The sequence below is a fragment of the Gobio gobio genome (genome assembly GCF_949357685.1).
Source record: "Gobio gobio genome assembly, chromosome: 19".
Lineage (NCBI taxonomy): Eukaryota > Metazoa > Chordata > Actinopteri > Cypriniformes > Gobionidae > Gobio > Gobio gobio.
In genome coordinates, this window is record NC_137112.1 from 33,887,646 (window position 1) to 33,909,147 (window position 21,502).

General features: G+C 40.8%; 1 protein-coding gene across 2 annotated transcripts in view; it reads left to right on the forward strand.

Moving 5' to 3' along the window:
• Positions 1-161: 161 nt before the first annotated feature.
• ndrg3a (ndrg family member 3a) overlaps positions 162-21,502 on the forward strand; it is a 57,443-nt gene continuing 36,102 nt past the window's right edge. Inside the window, exon 1 of one of the 2 annotated variants that reach the window (XM_079844954.1) lies at positions 162-287. The gene's annotated coding sequence lies outside the window, so the exon portion shown is untranslated. The remainder of the gene's footprint in view (positions 288-21,502) is intronic. The other variant, XM_079844953.1, reaches the window with a different exon arrangement.

Consider the following 21,502-nt stretch of genomic DNA (forward strand, 5'->3'; position numbering starts at 1 on the left):
AAAAAAAAAGACATAACGTCGATAAAGAGAGAAAGACGGGACATGATATCATATCATAGATAACCTCACGGGGGCGATAAATCGCGTATGAGGGGGTCTTCCAAACGCGTTGGGTGTAATGTGGGTAGCCCCGAAGGCCCCGCCCACCGAGTGACATCTAAACACGGCTGGCAGAGAGAGACGGCGAGCAGAGAAACGTGCGGACGACGAGCCCATCGACCAGCCTCTGTTCACTTCAACATCTTTGTGGTGGATTTTTCCTAAGTACTGTTCCTCAAGACTGATTGGTGAGTTAAATGCCTCATTTTAGAACTGAACTAGTACGGTTTGTTCTAGGAATTTGAACAAAACTGACGGGAATTTTGTGGCATAATTTAGAGTGATAGTGTTGGTCATCTTCTCTTCAGCGACCAATGTAATTCCATTTAAAATGGCTCCATGTTTTTTAAACTGCTAACGTCGTTTCCATTACAACAGCCGCTGAATGAAAAGAAAAAACACACGCACATTTAGATTTATTATAAATCAATCACCCCCCCTTATCTCACACATCCGACACCGAGGATGTTGGATCCTGTCGCCAAAAATAGAAACTTTACCTCATTAGATGTAATTCGGTGCGTTTTTAGTCTATTCGTCGCTGCAGATGTTTCATAGTTTTCATAGATGGTTCTACTCAGATAAAGAGGGCCAGCATCCTACATTGTCTTGAATATGATTTTTCTTTGTCTACATACATAACCGTTTAAATGAAAAGATGTGTTGTTTTTGTCGTCGTCGTAGTGTATTTGAATTTGTCTATTGCTAAATTATTTACGTCGGACTAACTTTGATTTGTGATTGCATCAAGTCTACTTAATTTTTACCCTATGAATGTAAAATCCCTTTATAAAAAATATTCTCAATTGATTATGACTTCTCGAAGGATGCCGATATATCAAAGACCTACTGTAAAGTGATGGATTTTTGGCTAGTTTTGACAACTTCCGGCATGACACACACAAATGACATTGTCCTCGGTCACCTGCTCATGGGAAGGTCGCAGAGCCGATGGTGAACTCCATGTGCTCGCAGGTGTGCTTTTTAGCACACTCAGACAATGTGGTAGTGCACTACACACTGTTGACACAACAAGCAAACAACACTAACCTGTTGTCATCATCAACACAGGGCTCCAAAGAAATCCCTTGCAGTCTTTTTGCTGAAATCTGTTTGGCGTACCTACATTGAAACGTTGTTTGTTATTTTAGTACACAGTATTTGTGCTAATCAGTTGTATTCAAGACAAAGCTTTAACTGATATTTATGCTCCTGTTTGAGATGATGTCATTTTCCATAGAAATCCAATGAAACTTTCTACCCTGGTACACAAACAGGCATTTCACATGGGAAGTTTCCCGTTTTGTTAGGTATAATTAATAATGGTACACTGCCTCGTAAACATCCATAAGTGCATCTTTTATTGTCTATGAAAAGTTTGCGACTGAGTTAACCTTTTTAGTTCGCTTACACCCCAAAATAACAAGTGAATGTGCAGGAATGGTGCACATGTGTATCAGAAAAATATCTTTTTATTCAGATTTCTGGCTTTGCAGTGAATGCTTTAACTCATTTGTCTGTCATTACACGGTAAGTTCTGTCTTTTTTAAATTTTTAATTGGTGTGTTTCGTATTACTAAAACAATAATTTAACATTTAAACATCCCTATAGAGAAGTATTTATGCATAAGAGAGAGAGAGAGATAGATTTGGTCTGTTCCTGCAGGTTGGCATGTAGAGAGATAGATGTCAGGGAATCCTGGGACTCTTGGGAGCTGTGAGCTTTAATTAAGCTATGCTCAGTTCAATTGAGTGTGCTCACAATCTCAATAACCTTCTTATCAGGACTGTGGCGGAGCACAAGGGCCAATGAGTATAGCCCATAGTGCTATACAGAGATGAAAGAAGACCCTTCATCTTAAACTGGCCGTTCTGAATGTGTCGGATCTTATTCGAATGTAAAACATCATATTTCGATGTGTGTGTGTTAGTGACAGATGAGGCAATTGTCAGTTTGTACAGTAGAGCGAGTGCTAAGTACACAATTGACCGTTCGCAAAGACCCGCCCCCTTTAGTTACTGTTGCCATGTCCGAAAAGCCATGGCGCTCTCACACCACACACGTTCTCACTCACGAAGAGAAAATACATCACGGAGCAAATAGGATACTGACAATACGCTGACAGACGTGTTACTTTTGATATGAAACAAAGTCTCAACTTTGAAATTGTCATTTTTAAAGGGGTGATGAATTGAGAAATCAACTTTCCCTTGAGCCTTTGATATATAAAAGTTCATTGTGATATAAGAATATCCTGTAAGTTTCAGAGCTGAAAACGTCCTTGTTAGTCAAAGAAAAGCTTTTATTGACACCAGGTCCAGTAGACGATCGATCTCAGAATATGTCGACCACTGACGTCATAGAATGCCGAAGCGCCTCCTCAAGCCCGCCCACCGACTCGTGGAGCTAAACGGGTCACGCTACCGAGCAATAAACATGACGTTCCAGCTCACGTGCGTGAGACATTGCGTGTTTGTTCGCTTAATTTCACCGCAGAATCGATTGTAAACATGGATTTGGATTTGCAGGCATATTGAGATTAAAACACAATGCTGTGCCTTCTATATTGGATCCGACAGGAACGGTGCCAACACACTTATTTTTTTTGTATGTGTTAGTATTGCATTGTTACAGATCGTTTGATATCTATTGATTACATACCTTCCGATGTCACACGTGTTATTGGTTCATTCCAGATCAGACTCGGACTTGTAACGCCAGTGCTCGCAAAGGCCAATGTCCCGGGGCTATGTGTTTTTCAGACGGGCTACCAAAACGTATCACCAGCCTGCCGACGGGCTACCTTAAATAGTGAAATAATATTCCTTTCCTTTTTGAGATTAATCATTGTGTTTGTTTGATAAAGGCATTTTGCGAGCCCTGTGAGCGTTTCCCCAGACGCTTTCAAAACAATTTCCACATGTACTGAGGGAGCTGAAGTTCATTAAATATGCAAATCTTATCCAATCCTAGCCGTGGGCGTTTACTTCCAAGTCTTCAGTGCGGCAAGCCCATCAAAACCGAGCGTTTTTAGAGAGCCTCAAAACCATGGCAGAAAATAGCCTATTACTTATTCATTATGATGTTTTTGAATGTAAAAACCACGCAAACGTCATAAGTTGACCCCCAGACAAAAGTATAAAAAAATTTAAAAAGCCAGTTCATGACACCTTTTAAAGAAATTTAAACAATAAATACCATTTTGTGGCTCTTTAATGTGTCGTGAGCACTGTAGTGCCTCAGGTAAAGCTGCTTGTGAACCGATTATCTCTTCATTGATAAGCATGACATAAACATGAATGAACACTAAAAGAAATGTTGTTTCAACCGCGGAAAGACGTCAGTACACACTGTTTTTCCAAGTTCAAGTCCACCAACGTTAAGCTACTAACTCTCCTGATTGCTTTGTCAGACAAAACGGCAGATTCGGCGATGTGATTGGTCAGATCGCCTGTCAATCAAACTTGCGGCGAAGGGTGAATTAGTGACGGTATGAAAATTTCATATCACGATTATAGTGACCAAAATTATCACAATTATCAATATTATCACGGTTTTGTTAAAATGAGATGAAATTGTTCAAAAAGTAACGTGCACACACTGAAAACACGTTTTATATATGAAAATCAACAAACAACAAATAATACAAGGAGCTCACTTTTTTAAGCAAGATTCTATTCTGTGGCATTTCCTTCCCTTTAATGAACGTCATTAATAGCAACGCATATTAATATGGCTCGAGGGTGAGTAAATCATAGGCTAATTTAAATTTTTGGGTGAACTATCCCTTTAATGTGCTATATTTAAATTCAGATTATGCTTCACCAGACATAATTTAAAGGGGTGGTTGATTATGATTTCACTTTTTTTAACTTTAGTTAGTTTAATGTTGCTGTTTAAGCATAAATAACATCTGCAAAGTTACGACGTTCAAAGTTCAATGCAAAGGGAGATATTTTCTTTTAAAGAAATCGCTTTTTAAGGACCTCTACAAACGGCTGGTAGGGACTAAAACGAGCTTCATCACAGGTTAGTGACATTACTAACACTAACATTTACATAAACCCTGCCCCCGCGAACACTCATCAAAGGGGCTGAGGCCTTGCTGAGAAGAGGAAGAGTTGTTGTTGTAGAGCACATTTGGGAGTAGGGCTGTGTTGAAAAAATCGATTCACCAATTCTGAATCGATTTTCATATTAATTTCTAAAGATCGATCCGTAACTCAGAGGATCGATTTAATAATAGGCTTACATTTTAATTTGCCGCGTCACTGAATTCACGCATTCGCGCGAGGTGGAAGGACATTAAAACAACGAACGTGGCATCTTTGAAAACTCCAGAAACGCTAAAAGCTGCGATCTGGCAGATTGTGGTTTCTCTTGATTTCAGGCATTTATCCTCCGAAGCCGTACAGGGTGCGTCCCTGCCGCTTCAGCGCGTACACAACATCCATGGCGGTGACGGTCTTTCTCTTGGCGTGCTCGGTGTAGGTCACGGCATCGCGGATCACGTTCTCCAGGAACACCTTCAACACTCCGCGGGTCTCCTCGTAGATCAGAACGGAGATGCGCTTGACACCGCCGCTGCGAGCCAGACGACGGATGGCGGGTTTGGTGATTCCCTGGATGTTATCGCGCAAAACTTTACGGTGACGCTTAGCGCCTCCTTTAACTTTGCGATCTTAATGTCAATTCTTAATGTCATTTTTAATAATACATCAGGTTCGCGTCTAAATAATTGGTCTACTGCTGCTGATATACCTCTGTGTCCTCTGTCATCTACACCAGTGCAAGTTTGTGAAAGCAGTTGTATCAACACTCTGGAAGGGGGATTGTTCTTTGCAACCATCAATACTCCATTAATTTGCAGTTGAATGTCTATAATAATAGTATCAATATGTTGCATAACTACAGTCCTGTAATTCAGGTAACAGCTGGAAAAAAATGCTTTCTTAAAAAACACTTATTTAAATCTCGAAGATCGGATCGAATCGAATCGAATAATGATAATCGATTCAAGATCTTGAGAATCGGAATCGAATCGATTCTTGAAATTTGAATCGAAACCCAGCCCTATTTGGGAGTCTGCTCAAACTGTCTCATCCATCTTTTCACATTTATTGCAATACAGTACGTAACACAAATGTGGAATATTTAAAAGCAAGATGACAACATAAGTTATAACCGTAATTAAACTAAACTATACCTGTTCTATCTTCCTGCAGCTTTAATTTTGTGGCTCCGAAGGCATCTTACAAAAGTTCCCAGATGAGCGATTTATAGATTGTCATGACACACAGAATATGCTTATCAATGACTTGAAGATAGGTAACTCTACATCAGCTACATAAATTCATCAACTAACCAGAGTTGAAAACATTCAGAAACGTTCTGTTGCATTCTACATGTTGTCACTTCTTCTTGAGTCTCTCCATCATTGTCTGACTCCGATTTGAACGTAAAAGGCTGAAAAGTTTCTCTGCTTAATTAGGAACATGACAGTGCAAAATGGTGATTTCACTGTAAGGGAGAAAGAATGTAGAGAGAAATGGCTCATTCTAAGGTAATAAGGTCTTTATACACCACTGAAAATATAGTTATGTATATTATATTGCATTTCTGTCAATAGATCCTCATAAATACTACACACTGCACCTTTTAAAGTATAAAACTTTTGATGTACATATTTTTCTTCATAATATTATGAGTTTATCTCCCCTTTTATTAACCCTTTTTAGCAAAAAATCTAACTTTTTATACAATGTGATACAGAATGATACCATTTTGTTTGAGGTTTGCGGTCAGTAAGATTTTTTTTAAAGGCAATTAATACTTTTATTCAGCATTTTTAATGATGCATTAAATTGATCATAGAAATGTATAAATAAACGTGTAATGTTACAAAGGTTTTTGGTAACACTACAATATGGTTCATTAGTTAACATGAACTAATAATTAACTGCTCTTATAAAGCATTTATTTATCTTTGTTAATGTTCATTTCAACATTTACTAATGCATTATTAAAATCTTGTTAACATTAGTTAATGCATTGCAAACTAACATGAACAGCTGTATTTTTCTTAACTAATGTTAACAAAGATTAACTAAGGTTAGTTCATGTTAACTAATACAACCTTATTGTAAAGTGTTACCAAGTTTAGATAAATGATGTTGTTTTGAGCTTTATATTCATCAAAGAATCCTGAAAAAAATGCATCATGCTTTCCACAAAAATATGAAGCAGCACAATTGTTTAAAGGGTTAGTTCACCCAAAAATGAAAATTCTGTCATTAATTACTCACTCTCATGTCGTTCGACACCCGTAAGACCTCCGTTCATCTTCGGAACACAAATGAAGATATTTTTGTTGAAAGCTGATGGCTGAGAAAGGCTTCAGATAGGCCTCCATTGGCATTCAGTACATTTATACTCCCAAGACGGATAAAAGGCACTCAAAACATCGTTACAAAGTCCATCTCACCACAGTGACTCTACAATAATCTTACGATGCGACGACAATATTTTTTGTGCGCAAAAAAAATCAAAATAACACCTTTTTCCAACTTGTTACTGCCTTCCGTGTGTGCCTCCACGACGCATGCGCGAGAATATGACGCAGATCCGGCGTTCGGACACATGACCCAGAAGTGATTTGTTTACAATCAGAGGAAGACGCGCGTATCTCAGCTGTTGGATTCTACATTGATCGTGCTTTAGGTCTCGGCGTAGTGCTCAAAATGGGGTTAGAGTGTGCATTTCATGGATTCCCAAACCCCGGCGCTATGTCATATTCTCGCGCATGCGTCGTGGAGGCACACGCGGAAGGCAATAACAAGCTGGATAAAGGTGTTATTTTGATTTTTTTTTGCGCACAAAAACTATTGTCGTCGCATCGTAAGATTATTGTAGAGTCACTGTGGTGAGATGGACTTTGTAACGACATTTTAAGTGCCTTTTATCGGTCTTGGGAGTATAAGTGTACTGAATGCCAATGGAGGCCTATCTGAAGCCTTTCTCAGCCATCAGCTTTCAACAAAAATATCTTCATTTGTGTTCCGAATATGAACGGAGGTCTTACGGGTGTCGAACGACATAAGGGTGAGTAATTAATGACAGAATTTTCATTTTTGGGTGAACTAACCCTTTAACATTGATAATAATAATAAAAAAAATGTATCCAGGGATAAATTACTTTTAAAAATAATACAATAGCAAGCAGTTATTTTAAATTGTAATACTATTTCTTAATAATAATTTTTATTGTATTTTTGATAAAATAAATTAAATCTTGTTGAGAATAACACATTTTCTTTCAAAAACATTATTTTACCGACCCCAAACTATTGAACAGTTGAACAGTATTCAAGGGTCCTTCAAACAAAAACATAGTAAAACTATACTAGTAATTGTTTAAATTGGTTTCTATTTTGTAAGGTTGGTGGTAGTGATTTAATATAACCTTACAGACCAGTGTGTAATGAAAAACAAGTTGGTTGTTTGCATAGTGTAATTGCTGCATAGCAAATGGCGAATATGATGCTCTGGAGCGTTTGTTCCCGTGAGTGTGCTTCCTTAAGTGCAGTCTAGTGGAGAGATTGCGGAGGATCTCAAACAAACATCAAACGTCAGATTTGTTTAGTGATTCAGTAGTGGGATTTTAAGGGCTTTCAGTAGATCTATTGCATTGCACTGCTCTCCCCTGTTTTAACCTTTATTATAGTCCAGGCCATGGGCTCAGCTTGTATTGGGCATAAGATTTGTAATGAATGTGTGCATATTGTGAATTAATTTAATAAATTTAGCTACCTAGCTTTCCTGTTAGCCTTCGTGAATGATTCATAAAACATATCTATCAGTCATATCTGCCCACTGACATGGTTTTCAAGCTATGGTTATCTAATTGTTTGGCGTTCAGAACATCTTAAAATGCACATCATGGAAATCAAAATGTTCTCGAGGGGCCATGCCCTCAAAACGAAATAATAAACAGCCAATATCCTAATATGCATACTAATAAGCTACTAGTTAATAGTGAGAATAGGACCCTAATCTAAAGTCTTACCAATTTTTTTTCCCATAATCCTAGCCCCTCTAAAATGAAAATCCTAGAATCGCCCCTGGTCCAGGCGCTGTAACTGGTTACGGCATATGGCAGGCTTTGTTAGCATGACTGTCTGAAGATTTGTGAGAGATTGTGAGATTCTTCTTTTGCTACGTGGAGCACATGCTTTTTTCTTATTTTCAGATGTGCACCTTGTTAATCAGCTCAAACCCATCTAAAATCTGACCTACAAAAAGTGAATCATCCCTGTGCTGGATCTCTGAGCTCTTTTAATCAATTTCACCAGTTCGATCTTCGTCTTATTAACATTAAAGGTCATTCGTTCTGTCCTGTCGCACGGGTCTTGTGGGTTTCATGTGGTTGTCCTGGATGGTGGCCAGCCCACTAAACCTGTGTCTTTGGTTTTTTGCCATGTTTTTTCCCATCGTTCCCTCCTCCCATTTTCACCTTGACAGCTGTGCTTCTGCCCGATGGCTCAATATCAGGCTGGCCTGCTGAGATGTCTCAGTCCATTCCATCAAAATGGTCATCAGATTTCACACTGACCTGGCTTTTTTTACAGATCACAGTTGAGGCTCTTATTTTATTTGCTCAGTGTATCTTCATGCAGCTCTTGAATTTTAATCTTGAGCTGTAGTTTGCACTGGATCCCTAAGGACTCTTAAAAGCAAAACATATAACAATCCTTTTGTAAGACCAACACTAGTTCTGCTTTTGCAACGTTTTTTGCATGAGGCTCAATGAAACAGTTCAGTGTCTCTTTAGCTTTTACCCTGAAATACCTAGTGTTTTATTAATAATAAACAGTGTAACATAAACTACCATTCAAAAGTTTGGATTTTGAACTTTCTATTTGTCAAAGAATCCACAAAAAATATTAAGAAGTACTTATTTGCTTTCAACATAATATTTTTTGGCTCCAAATCAGCATATTAGAAAGATTTCTGAAGGACCATGTGACACTGAAGACTGGAGTAATGGCTGATATAAATTCAGCTTTGCCTTCACAGGAATAAATCACATTATACAATATATTGCCTTTTATATATATATACTTTTAACCTGTAATAATATTAACAATATTACTGTTTTTAATCATTCAATTAATGCAGCCTTGCTGAGCATAAGAGACTTTAAAACAAAAATAATAATAAATCTGGTAACACTTTACAAAGGTTTCATTAGATAACATTAGTTAACTACTTGACATGAGTTAAGAATGAACGATATTTCTACAGCATTTATTAATTTTAGTTCATGTTAATTTTAACATTTACTCATGCATTATTCAAATCAAAAGTTGTATTTGTTAACATTATTTAATGCAGTGTGAACTAACATGAACAAACAATGTACAGTTGGATTTTTATTAAAGGAACACGCCGACTTTTTCGGACTTTAGCTTATTCACCGTATCCCCCAGAGTTAGAGAAGTCCATACACACCATTCTCATCTCCGTGCGTGCCATAACTCTGCCTGACGCACACACCGCTAGCCTAGCTTAGCACAAAGACTGGAGGTAAACGGCTCCAGCTAGCCTACTGCTCAATAAGTGACAAAATAACGCCAACATTTTCCTATTTACATGTTGTGATGTGTATAGTTACATCGTGTACTAAGACCGATGGAAAATGGAAAGTGGCGATTTTCTAGACCGATATGGCTAGGAACTTTTCTCTCATTCCTGCGTAATAATCAAGGAACTTTGCCGCCGTACCATGGGTGCAGCGACACAATGATATTACGCAACTTCCATCAACCAATGTGACAAACTGCTTGCACAGGGAGCGTGCTGGGGACTATTTTCAGGCACTGCGTAATATCATTGCGCCTCTGCATCCATGGTACGGCAGCAAAGTTCCTTATTTATCACGCAGGAATGAGAGAATAGTTCCTAGCCATATCGGCCTAGAAAATCACAAATTTTCATTTTCAATCGGTCTAAAGTACACAATGTAACTATACACATCACAACATGTAAATAGGAAAATGTTGGCGTTGTTTTGTCACTTATTGAGCAGTAGGCTAGCTGGAGCCGTTTACCCCCAGTGCGTCAGGCAGAGTTATGGCACACACGGAGATGAGAATGGTATGTATGGACTTCTCTAACTCTGGGGGATACGGTGAATAAGCTAAAGTTCCAAAAAGTCGGCGTGTTCCTTTAACTAACATTAACCAAGAATCAAGATGAATAAATACTGTAACAAATGTATTGCTCATTGTTAGTTCATTGTATATTTTACAAAATAAATCTTAATATCAACCCCTCCCCAACATTAAAAAAATCTTGATAACTTTTGAGCAGTAGTGTATAAGGTCTAACATGAATCCCCTTTAAACCTTTTAGTTTCAGAATGGCCACTTTTCATTATACAATTAACTCCTTATAAACAAAAGCAAGTCTCGCCTTACTTTTTTTGTCTTTTTGACAATTTTTTTTAAATGTTTCTTAGAAAAACCCATCAATTCGTGTCATATGGCATTTATTAACCCCCAGGAGCCGTATGGATTACTTTAATAATGGATGGATGCACTTTTTTGGGCTTCAAATTTTGGGCTGCCATTTAATGCCATTATAAAGCTTGGATTAGCCTGGACATTTTTTAATATAACTGATTGTATTGGTCTGAAGGAAGAATATCATATACACCTAGGATGGCTTGAGGGTGAGTAAATTATTGGATAATTTAAATTTTTGGGTGAACAATCCTTTTATGGTAGAAGTAAAGAGTCATAGAATGTTGTTCAGGTGAAATCTGACTGGCTTCGCAGAGCACTTCCCCTGGCCCTTCTGAACACAGGCGGTGGGATTTCACTTTAGACTGTGCTAATGCAGGTTCTCTTAAATACATTTAGCCCAAGCTCAACATGGCACATGTTTAGATTTTATTTATGGCTCTGTGAGCTGTTGCAGAAAGTCATTTACTCAGCTCGCATCTTGTCCAGACAGGTTGGAAATGTATTTTCTGTCATTTATCAAACCAGATTAATTTGTTGACATCCATCTAATGCAGCCCATGCTTTGCTTTGCGTATCTCTGGGGGATCTGGCACCCTTGTGAGCGATTACCATGTCGTTTATTGATTACCTTATTTATGAGATAAAAAAGTAAATGGAATATATAGAATATAAATTATATATGTGCACACTATATGTTTTAGATCTGAAATGTATTTTGACCATCTGCTTTGAAGGCTTTAGTCTCACACTGTAATTTAACCTACTTTAAATCCTCATGTTTTTGGTTCTTTTCGGCCACAGTTTCCAAGAATTCTATCGCATCCCTTCAAATCCTCGGCAGCAGACCGTCTGCAGAGACAGATGCATTATGTGATAAAATTATTTTGATGTCATATATTATGTCCCCTAATAAACCTGAGTAAAACATTCTACCTATTACTAGGGTAGGCCTGTCTGCAAAAAAAAAACATGAAAGTCTGTGTCTGGGAAGTGCTTTTTTTATGACAAGGATTTAGATTACCATTGCCATCATCTAATGCTGATTTAAAGTTTATCTTTAAAACACTAATCAGGGATCCAGACTAACATTTGAGAGCAGTGGCACCAAAATTTATCATAATTAATTTAATCATAAAATTACTGTTGTTTTGCAGTGTTTTTTGAATAAGTGCAGTTACTAATAATAGTACATGTTTGTTTATTGGAAATTTAACAGTGAAGCGCTGAGCTTGAATGGTTATGTAGAAAAAATGTACTTTTATTAACAACAGTAATGTGCAAAAACCTCATTTTTATAAGGAAAATTGTAATATTCCACTCTTATTAAATGTACTATTGTTCTTCTATAGTATCATACTGAACTAAAAGGAACACTCTTTACTTGTTTTCTGTGTAATCCAGTCACAATTTGAAGAAAAGTTTTTTGTGACTTCCTACTTTTTTCCATTAAGGAGTGAAAATGTCAAATAAGTGCTCCTATGAAAAAAAATGTTTGCCATAAAGTGGCCTCCACCTTTACACTTTTAGTTTTACAAATCATCACACTAAAAATAATATTAAAATTTGATAATATTTAGAGCTTTGAAGTGCTGAAAAAAGTGTGAAACACTTGAAAAGTGCTTGAATTTCACTCTCAAAAGGTTGTACGAACCCTGAGATGAATAATGTAAAAACTATTTCAACTATTTCTTCCACAATACCATGGGGTGTTACTACATTAAATCCATGAATGTTTATGATTTGTGGACTGAAACCCCTGTGTAAAAAAGTCCACCCTTCACAAATGGACTCTTCCAAACTCCCCCACCTCTGTTCGTGATTTGGACTGTTCCAAAAACTTTCCGCGGAGTTGTAAACAAGCTATCAGTGAGTGAGGCTGCAGAGATGCGATTGTATATAGTTATTAACATTTAAATTAGTCAGAAGTGCCATTGACAGTTCTTGTGGATTGTGTGTGCGTGCAACTGATTGTAAGTATTTCGCGTCATTAGTGATTATTGCTAAGAGACAGGAAAGAGCGCTACCGCGGCATTCCGCGTGAATGTTTACAGTAATAATTCGGTTTGCACATTATGTTGTTGCATAAATACCTTGTATTAAGGCCATATAATCTCACTGTGTTCTTATCAGTAAAGTATTTGATGCTGCACTTATATTGTATAGACTTTAAAGTGTCTCAGGGAACATGTACGAGCATGTTATTCATACAAGTTAGACGCATGCGCTGTAAACACTACGTGCAATAGGCTGGCGGTGCGATAGCATAAACATTTTATTGAGTCTGTAATGCATATATTTGGGTTTATAGCTATTTATTTAATGTGCAATTTAATATGATGCTTAAAACTAATAGTGAAGTGTTTTTTTATAGTTAAGTATTGTTTATAGATCTGTGATTGTGCATTTATGTTTATTCATATTTGTATATTGCTTGTTTACAGAACCACACGCACTCCCATGACAAACTCTAATAAATAATCTTGAAGTACAGACTGGTGTGAGACATAATGTTCTGACCGGACATCCTGTAGCCGTTCAATTACTCCGAACCAGAAATATAGAGGGTGAACAGCAGTTTTTACATGGTCCTTCGAGCCGGATGAGTGGACTGTTGCAGCCATGTCTCACCCAGAAAGAGATCCCCCTGCTGTGCGACCAAGAAGAAGAGTTAACCTTCCAGTTTACTTCGAAGACTACGAGCTCAGTATACCTGGGCCTCGTCAACAGCAACCACGGTCACCTAGCTACCAGGGTGCACATGATGATAAACCACCAAGTACTACAGGTCATTCCAGATCCACTTCACCAGTTAGCCAAGCATCGGAGCGGTCAGAATGGATACTGAATGACCAGTGGGATCGCACTTCTGAAAGACTGAGAGAGGAGAATGCTGCATTGCAACGGCAAGTGAAACAGCTACCAGAGCTTACAACCATGTTAGAGGAGATGAAGAGGGAGAATGCAGCCTTGCAACGACAAGCTAGCCAGCTCCCGGAGATAATCTCTGCAGTCAAAGAGATGCGTCAACAAAATGTTGCACTTTTTCATGAGCTTCAAAGCCTGAAATCTGAGCGGAGAGCTCCACCTGAATCAGTCACTTCCCCGATGCCATCACCACGCTCTCACTCTCCAGCAGCTCACATTCAAACTCCCCAGCCATACCATCCAATACCAGCCCCACGTTCGAGGCCGCCGCCTGCCGCTAAAAGACAGCTGTGCTTAGCTGTGCCAGAGGAAAGCACAGAGCTGATCGATGATCTGAGAAACATGAACATTTCCTCCTCCTCACATGAGAGAGCCTCCTTTCCAACACAGTATTTCGACTCGCCGCAGTTCAGGTATCCAGACTCTAAACCATATTCCCTGTCACATCAGCAGCCTGAGTTTATGGTCACATTACAGGACCAGAGGAAGCCAGTTCACACTGAATACCCTTCAGAGCATCAATTAACCTCATCTATCCATGAGAAACCCTATAGAGGTCCAGCCCCTACCATCCCTTTCCTGACGTCTCCTGACCCTAGGGAGTTTTCAAGGCTGAGAATTGCGTTAGAGAACATCCTGCCTGACGATGCTACGGAACACTTCAAGTTCCAAATCCTCACAGACCATCTGAAATTGGAGGAGGCCCTCCTGGTGGCGGACTCTTATAGCAATTCGAGGTTTCCCTTCACGAACACTATGAGAGCTCTGAATAAAATGTATGGTCAACCTCACCAATTAGCCCTGCAACGAATTGCTGAGTTGATGGATGGACCTAATATACGCAGTGGAGATGTCAAAGCCTTCAGGATGTTTGGGTTGCAGGTGCGCTCGCTTGTCAGTATGTTGCAGCAGCTGGGCCACAAAGGCAGTGTAGAGCTGGAATGTGGATCACATGTGTCTCGACTCCTAAGTAAATTGCCACATGACCTCAGATCTAGTTTTAAACGGTACACCCACCCTCTGCAAGTTGCTATTCCAACACTGCTGGATTTTGCTGATTGGCTGGAATATGAGCTTCAGGTACAGGAAGACAGTAGCCAGTATGCTTGTCACCCAAAGCAGGACTCCTCGACACGCATCAGAGAGGTGAGAAGAGAGCCTAACCAGCCTCGCAGACCAACTACTATTCTCCTTGGGACTGAAAAGGCACCGTCCATGCTGACGTCTTCAGCCATGTCTAAACCAGCTTCATTCCGAACAGAGAAGGTAAAGGCTTTTTGTCCATACTGTGACAACAACAAGCATTATTTGAATAGCTGTGACAACTTCAAGCTTCTTAACAAAGACATGAAGATAGACTGGATAAAGACAAAGAACCGGTGCTGGCGCTGTGGTCGTGGACATCAAGCAGCTAACTGCACACTTAAGACTCTCTGCCCAACCTGCAACAGGAAGCACCTTCTGGTACTGCATGACATCAATGATCAAGTCAAGCCACCTCAGCAGAGTACAGTTCCTTCAAGTGCTGTTTTGTATGTTGACCGTCCAACATCTGGCAGTAAAGTGCTACTCAAAGTGACCAAGGTTCTGATCAGGAATGGTAACAGGGCGATTGAGGCTTATGCAGTGTTGGACGATGGATCAGAGCGGACCATCATTCTGCAGGATGCAGTGGAGAAATTGGGACTTGTGGGGGAGCCTGAGGACCTTGTGCTTCGCACAGTGAGACAAGATACCCAGGTAATTCACGGGGCGGCTGTGACTTTTACTGTGTCCCCAACTGTTAAACCCAGTAAAGCCTACAAGATCCGAAACGCATTCACAGCTAAAGCACTTGGTCTAGCAGAACATACCCACCCAGTCAGTGCCCTGCAAAGGAAGTTCAAACATCTTGCTGGGTTACCACTACAACAGCTGGACAAGGTACATCCTGTACTTCTCATTGGCTCTGACTGCCCCCACCTTATCACATCTATACAGCCAGTTAGACTGGGTCCCCCTGGTGGTCCGGCAGCAGTGAGAACACGTCTGGGATGGACCCTGCAGGGTCCAACTCGAGAATTGGGCAGCCATCTTTCCCCTGAGCAATGCTTCTTCACCTCGCTGCAGCCCATCAATGACCTTTATGCAAATGTGGAGAGACTGTGGCAAATGGATGTTCTGCCCTATCAGAGTGAAAAGGTGATCACCAGGTCACGCCAAGACAAAGAGTCAATTCAGCTTCTGCAAGAGAACACAGTAAGAGTGGATATTGATGGTGTTCAGCGATATGCTACTCCTCTGCTTCGCGTCAAGAACATGCCTCGTCTATATGCCCGTAAGGAAGCTGTCTTACCACAGCTGAGGGGAACAGAGAAACGGCTTGAAAAAGACCCTGATCTGGCTGCAGCATACCAAGAGGAGCTGGCCAAGCTAGTGCAGGCTGGGTATGTTGTCAAACTTAATCAGGAGCAGGTGGACAGAACAAAAGAAGCCTGGTACATCCCGCACCACATTGTGCAGCATAATGGGAAGAACAGGGTAGTCTTTAACTGTTCATTCTCATACCAAGGGCACAATCTAAACGAGCTCTTATTACCTGGTCCAACACTTGGTCCATCACTTCTGGCAGTCCTTCTGCGTTTCCGGGAACACTCTATTGCCATCAGTAGTGACATCCGTGGCATGTTCCATCAGGTACGCCTTTTGCCAAAGGATAAATCACTGCTGAGATACGTCTGGAGAGATATGCAAAGAGACAGACTCCCTGATGTCTATGAATGGCAGGTGCTGCCGTTCGGGACAACTTGCAGTCCATGTTGTGCTTCGTTTGCTTTACAGAAGCATGTTATAGATCACAGCCAGCCTGGAGAGGACACACAGGTTTCTGTGGAGAAGTCATTCTATGTTGACAATTGCCTTCAGAGCTTTGCTTCCCCCAAAACAGCCAAGAATCTAGTCGACAAACTTTACAGCCTCCTAGCGTCTGGTGGCTTTGAGCTACGACAGTGGGCTAGCAATGACCCTTCAGTTATCAGCCATCTGCCAGTCGATATTCAGTCTCAGAACAGCATCCTCTGGCTCGGTGAAGGTCACCAAGATGCCCAGGAATCAACTCTTGGCCTAAATTGGAATTGTCAATCAGATAACCTCTCTTACAAACGACGCAAACCTGACTGTCAAGTGCCCACAATGCGAAGTATCTACCAAATACTTGCTAGCCAATATGATCCCCTTGGCTACATTGTCCCTTTCACTACTCGAGCTAAGGTAATAGTACAAAGGTTGTGGGACAAAAAGAGAGAGTGGGATGACCCACGACTACCAGAGAACCTACTTGAGTCTTGGAAACATTGGGAGAGCGAGTTGGAAGACCTACAGCACATCACTTTGCCCAGATGTTATTGCAGCAAAGAACTGGACTGTTCTACTAGTAATAGGCAGCTTCACATCTTTTGTGATGCCTCAGAGAAGGCCTATGGCTCTGTGGCGTACTTAAGAACAGAGAACCCTCAAGGTAGAGTGGAGGTTGCCTTTGTAACAGCCAGGTCCCGTGTTTCCCCCAAGAAACAACAAAGCATTCCACGTCTCGAGCTGTGTGCAGCACTTACAGGGGCGCAACTGGCTAAAGTCCTCAAAACAGAGCTAACATTACCACTCAGCAGCGTCACTTTGTGGTCGGACTCCACTACAATACTGACCTGGCTTTTATCAGATTCTTGCCGCTTTAAGGTTTTTGTGGGAACCAGAGTGGCAGAGATCCAGGACTTAACTGAATCTGATACCTGGCGTTATGTACAGTCGAACGACAACCCAGCGGATGACATTACAAGAGGAAAATCTCCCTCTGATCTCACCAAAGACAGCAGATGGAATCAAGGTCCAGCATTCCTCAGACAGACACCAGCCAGCTGGCCAAAAATGCCACCATTTGCTCACGTAACACAAGACAGTGAGCTGAAAAGGTCAACCTTCTGTGGACTGGTAATTTCTGCTCTGTCATTACCAGATCCTCACCAATTTCGCACCTTCACGGACTACCTAAAGGCTCTCGTACAACCATCGAATGAGAGCTCTCCTTCAATTCCTACTGCAGAGGACTATAAAGAAGCCGAGCTCACAGCCCTCCGTCAGATCCAGGAGGAATCATTCCCAGACGAGGTGTCGCACTTGAAAGCTGGTAAACCACTGCCAAGCAGTAGTCGACTGCTATGTCTAGCCTCTGAACTGGATAACAGCACCAATCTCATTCGTGTTGGTGGTCGTCTCAGACAGATCAGTCCGCTAGAAGAGGATAACATCCACCCCATCGTCATTGATCCACATCACCCACTCACCAAGTTGATCATCAAAGACTATGATGATCGTCTGCATCACCCTGGACCAGAAAGGGTGTTTTCAGAACTCAGGAGAAAATACTGGGTATTAAGGGGACGAGCAGCAGTCAAACATCATCAACGCCAATGCATTGAATGCCAGAAATGGCGGGCCAACCCGCATCCCCCCAGAATGGCAGACCTCCCACCAGCCAGGTTGAGAATTCACCAGCCAGTTTTCTATTCTACGGGGATAGATTGCTTTGGTCCCTATCTTATAAAGGTGGGACGCAGAAATGAGAAACGTTGGGGGATCATTTTCAAGTGTATGACCTCACGCGCAGTGCATATTGATCTCCTCACAAGTATGGACAGTGATTCATTCCTGATGGCCCTTCGTCGCTTCATTGCACGGCGAGGCAAACCCTCTGAAATCCTTTCAGATCAAGGAACGAATTTCAAAGGTGGGGAAAAGGAACTTAGGGATGCTTTTGCAGCTCTTCAGCCTGAGCTCCAGGCTCAACTTGCAAGCCAGCAGATTAAGTTCACTTTAAATCCACCCAGTGCACCACATTTCGGTGGATGCTGGGAGCGGGAAATTCGATCCCTGAAAACAGCTCTGCAAGTAACCCTCGGAGCACAGACAGTCACTGAAGAAGTGTTGCGGACTGTTCTCATTGAAATCGAGGGTATACTGAATGCCAAACCAATTGGCTACACATCTTCAGACATCGCCGACCCAGATCCAGTTACACCCAACATCCTGTTGATGGGGCGGCGGGATGCCTCACTTCCACAAGTGACATATCAGGATTCTGAACTCCTTAGCAGAAGGAGATGGAGGCATAGTCAGCTGCTAGCTGATCACTTTTGGAGGCAATTCATTCGTAACTACCTACCTAGCCTTCAAACCAGACAGAAATGGATGTCAGAGAAGGAAAATCTACAAGTAGGTGAAACTGTTATGATTGTGGACCAACAGCTACCTCGCGCACTTTGGCCTGTGGGAAGGATTACACAGGTCTACCCAGGAAAGGATAATCGGGTCAGATCAGCTGAAATCAAAGTGAAGGACAGAACTTACTTGAGGCCAGCGACCAAAATTATCAGCCTACCTCCCTTGCCTGAGTGACATTCCAATACTTAGTAAGGCCTTTTAATTGTTCAAATTCACATTGCGAATTTGGGGGCGGCTGTAAAAAAGTCCACCCTTCACAAATGGACTCTTCCAAACTCCCCCACCTCTGTTCGTGATTTGGACTGTTCCAAAAACTTTCCGCGGAGTTGTAAACAAGCTATCAGTGAGTGAGGCTGCAGAGATGCGATTGTATATAGTTATTAACATTTAAATTAGTCAGAAGTGCCATTGACAGTTCTTGTGGATTGTGTGTGCGTGCAACTGATTGTAAGTATTTCGCGTCATTAGTGATTATTGCTAAGAGACAGGAAAGAGCGCTACCGCGGCATTCCGCGTGAATGTTTACAGTAATAATTCGGTTTGCACATTATGTTGTTGCATAAATACCTTGTATTAAGGCCATATAATCTCACTGTGTTCTTATCAGTAAAGTATTTGATGCTGCACTTATATTGTATAGACTTTAAAGTGTCTCAGGGAACATGTACGAGCATGTTATTCATACAAGTTAGACGCATGCGCTGTAAACACTACGTGCAATAGGCTGGCGGTGCGATAGCATAAACATTTTATTGAGTCTGTAATGCATATATTTGGGTTTATAGCTATTTATTTAATGTGCAATTTAATATGATGCTTAAAACTAATAGTGAAGTGTTTTTTTATAGTTAAGTATTGTTTATAGATCTGTGATTGTGCATTTATGTTTATTCATATTTGTATATTGCTTGTTTACAGAACCACACGCACTCCCATGACAAACTCTAATAAATAATCTTGAAGTACAGACTGGTGTGAGACATAATGTTCTGACCGGACATCCTGTAGCCGTTCAATTACTCCGAACCAGAAATATAGAGGGTGAACAGCAGTTTTTACACCCTGAATGTTTCTAAATGTTTCTCCTGGTCTCCACGTCAGCTCTGTTTGATCTGATATCTGTGGTTTATAACAGAGAATTCTGCACCAAACGCTTCCCACTAGGTCTCGCAGTAATGATGTTATTAATATTGTGGTGAATTCAAATGCTTTCTCACTGGATCTCCCAGCGCTGTTTAGTAACGGTGTCGCTTAATCAAGATCGGCCCATGTATGAGCTCACGCTGTGATGTCTATTATTGCTCACTCAAACGAGTTGCGCGGTTCCGTTCCGCTTTCGTTTCGTTTGCCGTCCGATGTTTCTCATATGTAAACGAAATGGCAGTTCTTATCAGTTGGGCATTGCGGTGGTCGCACTACCAAACCTCCAACCAAATTCAGTCGCACCAGCAGGAAAAAAGGTCGCAAAATGTGACCATTTAGTCGCAGTATGGAGCCCTGCTAATAATTTAATACAATTGTTAAAGGTCCTGTTTTTCCTGATTTTTTTTTAAGCTTTGATTGTGTTTACTGTGTGCAATATAACATGTGTTCATGTTTTGCGTGTAAAAAAACACAGTATTTTTCACACAATGTACTTATCTGTATACCGCTGTTTTCACTGTCCTAAAAAACGGCTTGATGATTTCCCTATTCTATGAAGTCCCTCCTTTAGAAATATGTAACGAGTTCTGATTGTGCCAGCGGTTCCCGTGTTGTGATTCGACAGCAGCTTAGCGCACGTTGCCCGGAAAGGTCACGCCTCTTACCATAACGGGGAGATGCATGTGCTCAAAGTACAGTGTCCCTGAAGGGGACAAAGGTGATTTGACTCCGGGATGAAAATAACAGCGTCTCGACGACATGACGACAAACACACTACAAACGCAACCGAACGCAACACTTCCTCTTCTCCATGTGGGAGAGCAACAAGACCACGCCCCCTTTTTTGTGTATTCTTGTGGGCGGAGGTTAGTCGACAAACTGTTCTACTGATGTGTTTTCTACTGACAGCAGATGTGTTTACTTGCTTAACGGACATGCAACAACTAAACCACTGTGAGATCCAGTGACAAGCACTTAATTCAGAATTAAACGTTATGTGTGGAAATAAATCAGATCTGATTATCGGATGTGTATTTGCACCTGTCATGTAAGCGGACAGATCAGATATTCCCCTGTCAATGCAAGTTGTACGTCATTGAAAAAGCGTTGGTGGCGCAATCACATGACTTTTCAATGCCCAGGCTGCAACAAGGGCTCTCCTTTTTTTCTCTCTGCTCTAAGTGACCAATGTTTTGCTGACCTTTAAAAATGGTGCGGAAAGCAAAAGCTTGTATTATCATTTTGTCTCCGTCCATTGCAAATCACACCATTTTTAGCTCTTCCAGGTTAGTACCTCTACCTCGGGTTGTTTCACCAAGTGTATAGTGTAAATGCAAATATCGGATATGGGTCACTGTTAAAAGATGTTAGCTAATCTTCAAAAAAATCGGATGTAGTCAACAAATCGTAATTTGGGCATCAAGACCTGCATTGTAAATGCAGCCAGAGAGAAAATAGTCTAATATCTGTAATTTATCGGTTACCGCCATAATCTGAAAATAATTATTAGTATTGGCCAGAATAATTGGTCCAACCCTAATTATACATCATCAAT